We start from the raw sequence: 15,554 nt of genomic DNA, 5'->3' as shown, positions 1-15,554 counted from the left end.
ATTCTAAATTTCAATGTTCATCATGCCAAGAAGTAGTTGCAAAGGTGTTAACACATATGATGGAAGGCAAGGATAATCAAATTCTAGAAAAGAGACTCATGGGAGATCAAGGTCATGTAAACTAAACTAAGTTGGTAGAGCAGGTCGAAGAAGAAATTAAAGATCTAAATTTATCATATAGTGATACCTCTTCAAATAATGGAGGTTTGTCTTCTCCTCCCCTAGGAATGATCAAGATTTGGAGAAGAAGATGGTATATGAAGGGAAAGGGGTGGACTTCAGTCGTTGTTCACCCTAAACCAAAAATAGATGAAATTAAGGAATTGATAGAGGAAATTCAAGACAAACAAGAAAAACATACATTTTATCTATCAACATGTTACACTAGGGAATCATCAAGTCCACCCCATGAGAAGTTGCAATAGGTTCTCGAGAAAAAATCTTTTAACTCTCAGATCAAAGAGAAGTTAAGAACCAAGAAACACAAGGTTAGAAAGCCTAAGGGAGATCCAATATGGAAACTTTTCTTTGATGGCTCTAGATGCAAGTTAGGGGCCGATACTGGTATAGAATTGGCTAACCTAAAAGGTAAGTCCTTTTACACAACATATCAATTATAGTTTAGATGTACTAACAATGCTGAAGAATATGAAGGGTTGATCCAATGACTTCTCTTTGCACTCAAGAAAGGAGTCATGGCTCTCATAATCAAAGGATATTCTCAGTTGGTTATTCAACAAGTAAAATCATTATACTCTTGCAATGAAAAAAGGTTACTTTCTTATAGGAAGAGAGTATGGGATTTATTGGATGATTTTAAAGCTTTAAACATAAGGTCAATTCCAAGGAGGAAGAACATGGTGGCAGATGCTCTCACTATTTTAGTGAGCACATTACAACCAATCGAAAGAATAAATTTGAAAAGATTTTTAGAACAGTTGGTTGCTGCCCCATCTATTATGGACAATATTACAAATTTTCAAGTCTTTCAATACGATCAACACATACTTGAATTTATCATGTGTAGTGGTCACTTTAAAGGGCAAGAAATTGATGACAATCTGGATGACAAACCTAAGGATGATGAACTTGAAGATGAAAATGGGATCCTAAATTTAAAGACTAATACTATTCCCAAGGGGATGGTTGAGATAGAATGCATTTTTGATCATGATGAATCAGCACTTAATAAATGAATGATCCAAGAAAAGGGATCAAGCAGTGTGATGAATACAACTTAGGAACTGAAGAAGATCTAAGAATGGTCCGAATAGGGAAAGCATGCAATACACAAGAAAGGAAAGAAATTCTCAAGTTACTTATTGAGTATAAAGATGTTATTGCTTGGAGTTACAAAGAGCTAAAGACATATGACCCTAAGATTATAACTCATGACATCCCATTGAAACCTGATGCTAAGCCTTTCTGACAAAGGAAAAGACCTATCAATCCCATCCTTGAGCCCTTGATAATGAATGAAGTCAAGAAATTATTGGATGCAAAGATCATTTTCCCTATTTTCCATTCTACATGAGTGGCTAATTTGGTTCCTGTGTAGAAGAAGACTGGAGAGGTTCACCTTTGTGTTATTTTTCATAACTTAAACCCAACATCTCAAAAGGACAATTATCCTTTACTAGCACTTGATGAGGTTATACAAATTGTAAATGGTTCAAAAATGATGTCTTTCCTAGACATATATTCAAGATACAATTAGGTGATGGTTGATGAAGGAGATTGACTAAAGTCAACTTTCACAACTAAATGGGGAACTTTTACCAATAGGAGAATGCCTTTCAGACTAATTGATGTAGGGGCTACATTTTAGCAAGCCATGGATGAAGCGTTTAAGGGATTGCAAATAAATGTATAGTCATCTACATGGTTGATTTAACCATCTTTTCAAAAGATTGAAGCACTCACATTTTTGATTTAAGGTAGGTATTCAATAGATGTTGCAGGTATGGTATATCCCTCAATCCCAAGAAATGTTCATTTGGGGCCACTAAAAGAAAGCTCCTAGGTCATATCATTTTTGAGGCCGGGATATCCATTGATCCTAATAGAATTGAAGCTATTCTAAAGTTGTCACCTCCCCATAGTCGAAAAGAACTCAAGTCTTTCTTTGGGATGATAAATTTTGTGCAAAAATTCATAAGTGGATTTGTAGAAATAGTTTGTCCCCTTAATGATTTACTCAAAAAGGGCACAAAAATAGAATGAGTTCTAGAGATTAAGAAATTATTCAAAGATATCAAAGTGGCCATTTCTACTTGTCTAGCCGTAGTAAGTCCTGATTATGAGTTGCCTTTTAAGATATATTCCTTTTATTCAGAATACTCTTGTGCTAGGATCCTAACGTAGAAGAAGGAAAAGGAAGATGAAAGACCAATTGCTTTCATGAGTTGCCCTCTAAAGAATGCCAAGTTAAAGTACTCAAACCCTCATAAACAATCCTTTGCATTAATCAAGGCTATAGAGAAGTTTCATCATTGCATACGAAGAAGTAAGGTGTATGCAATTGTACCTGATCCAGTAGTAAAGACACTTTTGATGCAGAATGAACTTGGTGAAAGGAGAGGTAGATAGATGGTTGTACTTCAAGAATTTCATCTCAAAATTCAACCTATGAGATTAGTAAGAGGTCAAGGGTTGTCAAGAATGATAGCTGATAACTAGGACATAAATGAAAAGGATTTTAAGTTTGATAGTGAAATAAATGAGGATGATCATAATAAAATCATTGTGTCTCAAGTTGATATTGCTCAAGGTGTGGTGACAAAAATTTGGTATCAAGACATTTTTTATTAGCTTCTACAAGACCAATTTCATAGTTGGATGAATAGCTCACAACACAGAGGACTTAAAATGAATTGTGAATCCTACATGCTATGTGACAACAAGTTGTACAAGAGGAACTATGAAGGGATTTATCTGAAATGCTTAGGCCATGAGGAAGCAAAGGAAGTCTTAGACCATTTTCATGACAAGTATGGTATAGGACATGGTTTAGTAGAAGCAACAACTCACATGATTCTAAGGTTAGGTTATTTTTGGTCCTCGATATTCAAAGACACTTTTGAGCATGTACACTCTTGCCATATTTGTCAAACCAGTGCCCATGGAGAAAGGAATCTCGTGATTCCATTATAGCTAGTATATGAGGTGCACCCCTTTGCAAAATGGGGGTTGGACTTCTTTGGTTTGGTTAATCCACCATCATCAACTAGACATGCATTTATTCTCATAACTATGGATTACTGTACATGATGGATGGAAGTAGAGACATTCAGAAACTACACTGCTAAGGTGGTAACAAACCTTTTAGAAGAACACATTGTTACTATATTTAGAATGCCATTCACCCTTATGTGCGATAAGAGGTCTACTTTCACTTTAGCATTCCTAACTCAATGGGCATTTGAAAATCAAGTCATTATCAATTTTTCTTCAAATTACTAGCTGCAAGGAAATGGGATAGTAGAATCTACAAACAAGAACTTGATTACAATAATAAGATGATTGTTGAAGGAGAACCCTAGAGATTGGCATATGCAACTCAAATATGCCTTATGGATAGATCGAGTAAGAGTAAAAAATGCTTTGGGGAGTTCTCCCTACTTGCTTGTTTATAGACAAGAACTAGTGTTCCCACTTAACCTTAGGATACCTATTTTGAAATTCATGAGTGGGTATGCTAAAGATGTTTACAAAATACAAATTATATTGATGAATCTTTTAGAGATGGATGAGAAATGCACAGCTGCATTGGAGCACATGACTAAACATTAAGCTATCATGAAGAGATGGCTCGAAAAGAGGGCCACGATGAGATAAAAAAAGAAGCTTCTCTCAAAAATGAAAAATTTCAATTACAAGTCAAAATGTTATATGATAAAAAGATAGTGAATATGAAATTTGAAATTGAAGACCTAGTTCTCAGGTGGAATGCAAGGATTGAAGATAAAGGGAAGCATGACAAGTTTGATCCTATATGGCTAGGTCCTTATGTAGTGGAAGCTACATGGGGAGAAGGTTCTTATATTTTGAAAGATTTATCAGGCAACATTCTTGAACTTCTAGTTTATGGTCAATTCTTGAAGAGGTATTTTTGGTAAAAATACTTATTTTCCATGAAGAGTAGTTTAGGGTTTTCTATATGTTCTATAAATCTTTTTAAATTCTTGTATAGCCTTGTATAGTTTTTCCTTCCTGTGTTGTTGCTCTCTCAGAATTGTCATGAAATTTGTTTCATTATGTGTGGTCTGCTTCTTATATGGATTCTAAGCCCTCATATGAATATGCATATTCATCATCCCTAGAGAAATCCACTATTGGTTTGGTAATTTTCACTTCAATTTTATCCTAATGCATTTCTAAGTGAATGTTCTAGTTCCCTTTGCAAAAATTAGGGTTTTGTGTTTTTAATTCTGGTAACCCTAGAAGAACACTAAATTTTTGTTTCACTAAGTGTTACTATAGAAAGCTTTTGGATTATTTTTACATAGCATACCATTTTAGAATAAAAAATACATGGGAAAATCCCTTTTAGATACCCTTTTTATTCCTTCTTGAGTACCTTTTAAATTTTGTTTGCATTGTTTAATTTTATCTAAGTCCTTGAAATAATTTTAACTCAAGATTTCAATTTAATATTCTATAAGTTTATTTGAAAAATCAATTGAATAATGATAACCTTTGATCTTCCTTAATATCAAGGTTTTTCACAACAAAAATTACAAGCTATTTACTCCTAGCAACATAGCAACCAAGAAATACTTGCCCATAGGACCCAGTCAATGAAGGAATATGGTTTCAAGGAAAAGGCCCACATTGTCAAATTTTCTCATGATCAATGTTTGTCTCTTGTTTGCAAAGGTAAATTGCAAGGTTTTATCATTGGTGACATAGTGACTTCCTACCACATGGATATGTGGTGAGACCAACCCTTGTGGAAAGTATCATAGGTTTGCATGTCATCAACAAGTTGTTAGGTTGTCTAGATGTTAGACTTTTATATGTCACAAGGGATTCACTTTGAAGGAAATAATGTGTTAGTCTATGTTGTAAAATCTTCTCAAAATCAATGGTGTTTTCTTGGTCACCAAAGGAAATTGCAAGATCTTTATCCTTGTAGACATAGTGACCTTAAAGAAGTGTTGTGAGCCCACTTTTTATGTAATGCAATAATCACATGTTCTACTGCTCGATGAAATGTTGATCAATGGTGCTCACTTTGTTGCCAATGGAAATTTCTCAACTTTTCCCCTTGGCAACATAGCGAGAACCTGACATTTGTTCAAAGGTGTAAGTGGGTCATTTTTAAGTTGCCAACAATGAAAGAAAAAGCTCATGTGGAAGGATTCAACTGGATTGATTTCCAATTAGGAAGGTTGAATTCGAGTCAAAATGTTTTATTCCTTAATTATTGGATTTTTCAAAAATTGATGGCCTATTTTCAAATTTGAAAGGTAATGCCACTTTATTTCTCTATGATCCATTTATGAGAATTAAAGTTCCTCGTGTGAAATAGAACAACGGATATAGTGTAGAAATTCAAATAATTTCTTCATGCAAATGTATTTTGGATTTTCTAGAGCTAGAACCAGTTGAAGAGCCTATTGTCCCACCTCATTTAATTTTGAAAACTTTCTATATCATCAATTCATTGTTACATTCATAGAGAAAATAAGAAAGCCAAGTAAGTATCTTAGTTTGCATATAATTCAAAGAATTCTAATTTTTATTCATTATTGTCCAATATGCCTCCAAAAAAGAGTTTCTTTGAGAAGGTAGAATTTTCTAGTAGAAATATCCATGATGATTTTCTAGAAAAATTGAGTGACGCTACAAATAAAGAAGCCCAAATAAAGAAAATAGTTCCTATAAACCCTAGACTTTGAGTTGCAAATAGTTTGTTTGATAAGGGGAATTGGACTAGGGATGTCATAACTTCCAAAATAGGGCTCTAATTGTTCAAGAAATGGTTCTTAGAGAGAAAATATTTTTTGCCACAAGAATATTTGGAATTTTGATTTAGGTAAGTTTAGTCCCTAAGGTTTTCATGGATTCAGGCCTTCTCATAGTTGTAGCACTAAACTATGACCCAATAGCTAGGATGGTGAGAAGAATAGATGGGGAATGTTTAATGGAAATTACTATAGAAGAAATTTAAGAAGTTCTTGGAATGGAGCCAACCAAAAACTATCATAAGGTCATTGATTTTTAAGGATTAGAGAAGGAGTATTTTTCTCATAAAGATCAAATCAAATAAGGTGCATTGAGAGGACACTTGGATACAATCGATAATTTGACTTTTGTTACAAAATCAACTAAAGATCCTTTCAAGAAGTAGTTTTTCAATACTAGTGCTATAAACATCTAAATTACTTTCTGCAAGATCTATGGTGAATATAAAAAATATTTAATTCCAATAAATTTCATGTATATGGTGACACAAATATCTTCCTTTGGTGAGGATATTATTTTTGATTTTGCATTCTATCTAGCAGGAGAAATTCACATGGGTCTAGTTGGAATTGAAAAGAGAAAAATTGAGAAAACCTTTGGCTACTATTCTTTATTTATGCATGTGTTCTTGTATAAAAGTGTTACCTTATTTGAAAAGGAAATGGCATTGAATAGAGAATATGAGGGAGAAGCTTTGCCAATTCAATTACAGAGTGCATATATGACCTGGGATGCAAAGGAGGTTATTTTTGTGAGATTTGATAGATACTTCACATCTAGGTTGAGGAGCCTATTATTAAAGGATAATCCCAGGATACCTAAGGAAATTTTGGATTTCATTAGACTTATGAATAGCCCTACTAGTTTGAAAGTTTCCCATAATTGGGCAAATGGCATACCATACCCTGTGTCAATAGTATTCAAAGTATATGGATTCCAAGGAACTCCACATGTACTTCCCTACCAAGTACCTCTTAAGGTGGGAATAGTTGAAATGTTATGGAAGATAGGTGGATTGGAGGAAGCACAACTAACTAGTTAATCTAGGGGGTCTATTTTCCCATCTTGTACAATTGCCCACTAGTTCATAATCAAAAAAGGTGGTTGGTTATTTTTGTAAAAATTCTTAAACACATAAAAAATGGCTCTCTCATGATCATTTCAATGATAGTGTAAGATTTTTTATATATTCATACAGAGGGCTAAAACTGGTGCTAAAAAACATCAACACTATTTCCCTAAAGATGTAATAAGAAATGAATTCTCTCTCTAATAAGAATAAGAGGTCAAAAAGGAGAAGTAGGGAGTTTATTCTAGGGTTTTAGAGTTTATTAATTCTTTTGGAAAAGAGTATAATCCTTTGAAAGATGCAAAGAAAGAGGTAGATAAGATAAGTAAATTGATGATCACTTTTCTAGAGATTATGGAGGCAATGAATGAAAAGAAGACATTCTTTATCAATTTTTATCTTGAAAAGGCTTGAGAAATAATGAAAAATTTATCTTTTACCCCTACAGTAGGATCAAGAAAACTGGTTATTTTCAAGAGTCTGACTATAATATCATTAAGAATAAAGAGCCTACAATTAACAAAGTTAAACAAATAGTTGGGTCAACTAGTATTGTTTTGGAAGAGAGGCTTGAAGAGCCAAATTCCAAGAGGTAAAAAATAGAAGAATTTTTTTTTGCCAAATAGAAGAATAATCACCCACTCAAACCACATTGCATGTAGGAGGTGACCAGCTCACTGAGGAGCAAAAGGAGCAATTAGGATCCTAAGAGGGAGTCTTTATTATTGCCAAAGAGCTAGAAGAAGGAAATCCTTAGGACCCTTCCATGCTTAGCCTTGAGCTAACTATTGTTGATTACAGTGGAGGGGAATTAGACCCTATAGTAGAAAAAGCTAGTCTTGAATTTCTTTTTGATGACATATTTGTTAAATCAAGAGCTTTTATCAGTTTTGATGGAGAACAAATATTGAACTATTTGAAGAAAGGTGGAATAAGAGGAAGGCAAAGCATCATGAATGGAATAGGAATCCATACAAGATCAAATAAATGATGAGATGATGCAAGATTTTAAAAGTTTGACCCCTAAAGAAGGAAGAAGAATGATAAAATCATTTGGGGTTTTTCTTTTACCAAGTTGGGACATTATAGATGACATGGTTTTTAACATTGTTACCAAGTAGTTAAGTATAGATGAAAAGGTGAAAAAGGAGCTGAGAGGTAATAAATTTAGTGAGGATCATGTTGCATTAGTGATTTGGTCTATGAGAAGAGGATCCAGAGCCAGTTCCTCTCAACCTAATGATACTAGCATGATTGGAAGCCTGATTGTAAAAATGGTAGAGGATACTCTAAATGAGGAGGCCACAGAGATAAATTTTAGAACAACCAACCTCATTGTAGCCATATCCTTGAGGGAAAAAAATAAAAAAATCAAATTACTAGAAAAATATGAATGAGTTTTGGGGCCTTACAATAAAGAAGTGCAAAAAAGAATGGAGCTTGAGAGTAAGATGATGGGGTATTGAGGGAAATCTAGAAAACCTAAAATTACTTATCTTCATCCTCTAGTTGAGCCTTTTAAATCAAATCCTCTTATATAAATACTAGACACCCCATAAAGACCTCACTATTATACTACAAAAGATTTTGAAGAAGAAAAGAGAAAACTCTAGGCATTGCATGTGGAATTAGTTATCCAATATGAGGAGAAGTTAAGGAAATCAATCATGTTTCTAGTAGATAAAATTGGTTGGCCTACATTCTATGAAGAATTGGCAAAAGTAATAAACATATGGAATGAGTTGAAAGAAAATGAGGATGTGCTAAATCCAATTGTTAATAAATGGAACAATAGGGACAAAGATGTCACTCTTTTATGTTTTTCAGTTATCAGTTTCTCTTGTGAGAAAATAGAAAAGAATTTTGACTTGACTAATGATCTCTCCAATTTTGATAGTAAAAGAATTACATTATAGAGGAGAATCATAAACTATATTTCAAAACATAGGAGTAGAAACTTTGAACTCTTCCCCCATGCCCTAGATAAAAGGGATAAATTAGAAGATAAAGAGGAATGGGCCATAGAATTAGATGATCTATTATGTCTCTCGCTAAATAGGATCATAAAAGAAAAGGGACATGCATGGTGGGAAAATACAACTAAAGAAGTTGTTAAAGTTAAAATATTTTATGATTCTTTGAGAGAAGATTTTATTGAAATAGATAAATTAGGAGAATATGTGTTGAAGAAAGAGAATGAGATTCTGAATTTTAATTAGCTAGCTGACACACTTTTTGACAAGTGGATGGCATATTTTGTACATGCAAAGCAATTGCAACTTGGTGAAATTGATGAAGATGAAATGGAGCAAGATGATTTGCAAAGAACTAATACATTGGACAAAGTAGAAGAAGAGAAAGTTAAACAATCAACTATAGTAACAAATAAAAATGTTTAAAATGATGACTTGGTAGTAGGAGAATCAAGTGTAATTGTTAGTTTGTTAGTACAAGATGACATGGATGAGAAATCCCAAGTTCAACTTAGTTTTCAAATATCAAAATAAGATCCATCTCAAGCAATTCCAATGGCTACATATTCTAAGAAATGAAAATTCTAAAAAGACCAATCATGAACTCCTCAATAAAGAAGTGGCAATAGAAGTGATCCCCACAAAAGAATATTCATAAAACAAATCATTTAGTTGCACCAATTTTTGTCTTTTAAGATAGTAATTTTTGTAAAGATCTTTATGTATTAAGGACATTTATCATTACTCTCTATGCCTAAAGCTTCTTGCATCTCATGCTATATAAATGAGATTCCAAGGCCAGAGAAAGGGCCTAAACTATTGTACAACTTTTAGTTTTGCTAGTTTTATTTGGTCCAGTTTCCTTAATGCCAATTTTGTGGTGTCTTTTCTTTATAAGTCTAAGAATAAATTAATTTTCTAGGAACATGGTGTCTTGTCTTGAGTTTTTTTTAGTATTATTCCAATGTTATATAATTTTCAAAGAGAATTAATACAAAGATGAACTATCACCATATTTGTATTGTCTAAATCTTGTCTGCATTTTTATTGACTGGTTATTTTGAGGTTGTATGGGAAAAGCATGTCTTAATTAAATGCAATTAGGATAGATTAGTTCACTATTGTTTTTTATTCAATGATTTAAGTAAATACTTAAGTGGTATGATAGGGTTTCTAGGAAGTAAGAAGGATATGCATAAGATTGAGTTTTAGGGAAGATTGTTGATAAAATTGATTGTATTGCAATCAGTTAGGTCAAAATAATTAGATAGACTATGAATCCCAATGGATAAGGAACTGATAAATTATATTAGTTTGTATATGAAGATATCATGGTTAAATATCAAGTAAAATCTTAAAATCAAAATCAATTTTATTTCAAATGTATGAAGAATGTCATAACTAGTCAATACTTGTTTGGATATAATCTTTGTGTTTTAGTTAGCTATTGTTACCCAGAATTACTTGTAAATCTGAGAAGAATTATGACCAAACATCTACTATAGGGCTGATTATTGTAATAGGATTTCATTGAATGAATGAAGTGTGAAGATAATATCAAGTTTTGAACTATGTTATCCCTTAGGTGCACCTGCCTTGGTTTTGCAGAGCCTAAAGAGTAGAAAATATTTATGATTTTGTTGAAGTTAGGTCCATATTTGAAGAATTTTTAGTTGAGCATAGGAAGTAGCTAATCCTTAGACTATTTTAATATTTACCATCTTGGTATTAGGTATTTTTTTACCTGGTAGTTTAAAAACACCAATAGAAGTATCACCTAAATTCAACCACTCCAAACACCTCTACACTTGATTGTGATCCCTAGCCATGCATCTATGGCTCACATAGGACATCACCATAAAATCACTTTCTTTGGTTTGTAAGGGACCTCCCTTTCTATACATCCCAAATCCCAAGAGGTCATGTAGATTGTATTATGGGAGAGATAGTTATGACCCCATCTTGCTCCAAGACTAGATTTAGAACAACAAGCACACAAAAGCCAAAGTAATTTATACAAACAACTAAAAATTCACAAAAAGAAGAAGAAAAATAGCAGTGTAAAAAATCTCACATCAACCTCTTCTAACACTTCAAGCAATAAAAATTCTTAGTCTAATCCATTAAAGTGCCAAAAACTTCAAAACATAAAACTGTGATAATAAACGTGTTGTTCAGTCTATACACCTAGAATCCCCTCAAACTTCCAACCCTGTAAAAAGGTCAAGAATGGAATTTTAAACAAATACCCACATTGATCCCAACTTCTTCAAATAGTTACTAAGCTCCAACTAAAAATTTTCTCAATTGCAACATAAAGTTGTTAATGTTGTCAATGGTAACATTGATAATTTTTGAGCAACTTTTACATCTTTTGGAGTTTGACTCTCAAACTTGCTCGAAATGTTGTCAATCCTTGAAAAAATTATTAAATGGTTATAAAATATGTAATAAGGACCTTCAAACACTTTTTTTACCACTCTATTCCTCAAAACACAAAAAATTCTCTATACACTAATTAAGCAACTAGGAGCAAATAAGATCTTTGGAGACTTCCACAACGTAACTAACCTCAACCTAAGACTAAGTTAGGCCTATTATTCACCTAGTGGTGTGGCTAGAACTAGTACAAGCCAAAATTCCTTAGGATCCCTAGATCTTTTACAAGCCTACCTAGGTGCTCCTTCACCAAATAACCCAACCTTGACACTTGAGATGCAAGAAGAGTTGGTAAAGTTGAGAGATGCAAGAATTATCAAACCAATAAAGTAGTATTCTTGGGTGTCTAACTAAGTTCTTGCTAGAAAGAGGAATGGTGATATCAAACAATGTGTTGATTTTAGAAATTTGAACATGTCATCATCAAAGGATAATTATTATTTTCCAAACATGGAAGATATGCTACAAAGAGTTACTAGATTAGAATTGAGGTCTATAATGGATGGATTATTTGGATACAATTAGGTAGTTGTAAAGGAATCAAAGGAGTACAAAAAAAATTACAACACCTTGGGGAACATATGTTTATAAAAGAATTCCCTTTGGTTTAACCAATGTTGGTGCTACTTTTTCGAGAGCCATGAATGTGGCCTTTGCAGATATAATTGATAAGTTCTTAGTGGTGAATCAAGATGACTTGACAACATATTCAAATGATGAAAATGACGATTGCACGCACCTTGAAAAGGTAATTATTAGAGCTCTTAAGTAAGGTATTCCTTTGAATCCAAAAAAGTGTGCCTTTTTTGTTATTGAAGGTAAATTATTAGATTATTTGGTAAGGAGTTAGAATAGACCCTGAAAGAGTTGAAGCAATAGACAAGATTCAAAAGCCTAAGAATATAAAAGTGATTCAGTCCTTCTTTGGGAAAATATATTTCCTTAGAATATTTTTTACAAACTTTGATGAAATAAGAAAACCTATCTCTAAGATGCTGAAGAAAGGGTTTGAGATCAAATGGGATGAAGAACCAAGCATGAAATTTCAAAAAATCAAACAAGAAATAAAGGATGCCCCTATTTTAAGAGCCCTTGGTTATTCTAAGATAATGCACATATTTTCCTTTTCCTCATTCCATACTATTGCAATAGTTTTATTGCAAGAAAATAAGGATGGCTATGAAAAGCTAATAGCATTTTTTACTAAATTGTTATAGGATGCAAAATTGAAATATGACATAAATGAGAAACAAGCTTACACATTAGTTAAAAAAATTAAGGAATTTAGGTGCTACCTAATGGGTGCTACAATGATTGTATTTGTTTCAAGTGCTATAGTTAAGGACATCTTCTAACAACAAGAAGTTTCTAGAAGAAGATGTAGATGGATCAATAGGATCCAAGAGTTCAATATAGAAATTTAGATTAGAAAGTTGGTGAGAGGTCAAGGACATGCCAAACTAATGGAAAAAAGAAACCTTGAAGCAAATTAGATAAATCAACTTGATGATGATGGCATAGATGGACTATGTGATATGGGTATCTATGCTTGGTATAAGGATATCATATTTTACTTGTAATACATGAAAGCTACACTAGGCTTACATGATAATTAGAGAAGGGCCTTAAAGTTACATTCTATCAAGTATGTCATTGTGAGTGGACAATTATGGTGGAGAAGTATGGAAGGTGTGTTACTCAAATAAGTTGATAAAGATCATTCAATCACAATCATGAATGCGATGCATAGTGAACTAAATGGGTGACATTATATGGCTAAAAAATAGCTCACAAAATGATGAGAGTAGGATTTTGATGGCCTACTCTTTCAAAGATGCATATGAACTTGTGAAAAAATGTGATCCCTATCAAAGATTTAGTGGAAAGTTGAAACTTTTTGGAAACGTCCCATTGAAACCAATAGAAGTACAAGCACCATTCTAACAATGGTGGTTGGATTTCATAGAAGAAATCTCAACTAAATCCAATACTAGTTACTCAAGGATACTAGTGGCAAAAAACTACTTTACAAAGTGGGTAGAAGCTATTCCTACTAGGAATGGTACTAGTTGTTAGAGTAATTATTTGTTACGCTTATTAATTAGATTATCTTGATTTAGTTAATTAAGTTGTTTATTACTCTAGTTACTTAAGATTTCTCTTAGGTGCATATAATTAATATTTTATATTAATTATAATGCACAAACCTAGTTTTTCTTACCCTTTAGGTTTTTGTTCACCTTTATGGTTGAACTTTTGTAATTTTTGTTTTCATAACTTGGAATAAAAATGTTCTCTCATACCATTGAGATTTTCCAAGCTCTGCTTTGTCCTTTTTCTAGTTTCTCTTTAGTATAGGTTATTTGCATATAGGTGTTCTTGATGATTTGTGAAGTTGGGTTTCACAACTTCTACATGGTATCAAAGCATCCCTAATACTTCCTAGTTTGAAGAGTTTGAAGCTACGATTTGGAGTCAGAAACCCCAACTTTTTCAAGGTTTTTTTCTTCAATTAGGAGGAGGACTTTTTTTAGTTCACTTTAGGCCCAAACAAACACTGCCATTATGCTTAGAAGGCCCATTATAGTTAGAATCCATATAAAATTTTTGTTTTTTGGCTACTGTAGCATTAAGAATTTTTTTTTTGCCTCCTAGAAGGTTGCACAAATGCATTTATTACGAAAAAAAAGTTAAAAAAATGGCCACATAGGCTGCTCCACCCAATGACCACCCACCGACGGCCCCGCCGCCATCATAGTGCAACCTGCACCTAGTCCGTGCTTAGTGGACATCGGTGCCTGCTTCCAACTGTCACTGTTGAGCTACCCTTCAGCCACTTCTACTCATCATTGCTATTGCTAACACTTGTGGTACTACCCAGATCTACCATTGCCATTGCAACCTCTACCAATGGCACCATTGGTAACCCCCATGCAGGCATGATGCAAGCATGACATCACTTTTAGACTGGAATACATTAACATCCCAGTCAATTATGTCATCTTTATAGTAAGCCACATCATTTTTTGGTGCTGATCATCATTCTAGCTATTGACATCATCATTCTAGTAGATAATGTCATCATTTTGATGGCTAGATTTTTTTTTCTAAGGATGTCTAGTTTATGGCCATATGTCTATTAAATTTTTTTTCATACCTATAATTTTCCAGTGAGCTTGTCTTTTGGATTAGCAATTAGTTTTTTGGCTATGACTTGAGCAAATAGAGGTATTTTTTCAATCTTAAAAAGTGTTGGAAAGCTAGTTCTAAGATGGAGATGATGCTAGTTTCATTTCATTCTAATTCTATTTGAGCTCCCATTTTTTACATTGAAGAAGAGGCTTTAGTTTCCTCTCACTCTACATCTGAAATCTATGTTCTTTTCTCAGTTTTTGTGCTTTCAATAGTTGTTGCTTTGGTTTTTGAGGGATATATTTATCCATTATGGGGGTAGCATTTTTTTTCTATAATTTACTTCAGAATCAACCCTTGTACTTCCATCTTCATGTCTCAATTTTGGACCCCTCTGTGGCCTGGCTAACACCACACAACTATCACAATTGGAAAACACACATTACTCAGTTTCTTATGACACATGACTTATGTTCATGTATGGATGAGAATCAACCTATCCTATAGTACCCTTTTGAGGTTCTTCAATAGAGGAACAAAATGGATGAAGCCATGGGATTGATTGCACTAAACATCTCCAATAGTCTACTATTTCACATAGATGGTTTAACCAATCCTCGAGCTATTTGGATGATGCAGGAGCATCTTGACCCTTCATACATTATGATGGATTGCATAATATTTTAATATTTAAGTCATTTAGATTTCATATAACCATGTTGAAGAAATGGTTAAAATGTTTAACTTTGCATTGTGATGTATTAAAAAGTAGAAAAAAAATACATTTTCATTGTAATGGGAGTGCTTCAAAAAGCATTGAAAAATGTACAAGGGTTAAAAGATTGTGTTGGGTTGGTTAAAAAGGTGGTTGGGAAGTTGTAAACCACCAAAGTCACTTTAAAATCATTGTATTGGTCGTTCCAAATAGAGAGGGGTGAATGAGAACAAAAAAAGTCATTTTGAAGCAATTG

The sequence above is a fragment of the Cupressus sempervirens genome, chromosome 8 (genome assembly GCF_028749045.1).
Source record: "Cupressus sempervirens isolate cs-2001-9-10 chromosome 8, ASM2874904v1, whole genome shotgun sequence".
Taxonomy (NCBI): domain Eukaryota; kingdom Viridiplantae; phylum Streptophyta; class Pinopsida; order Cupressales; family Cupressaceae; genus Cupressus; species Cupressus sempervirens.
Note: the sequence above shows the minus strand (reverse complement) of the source record.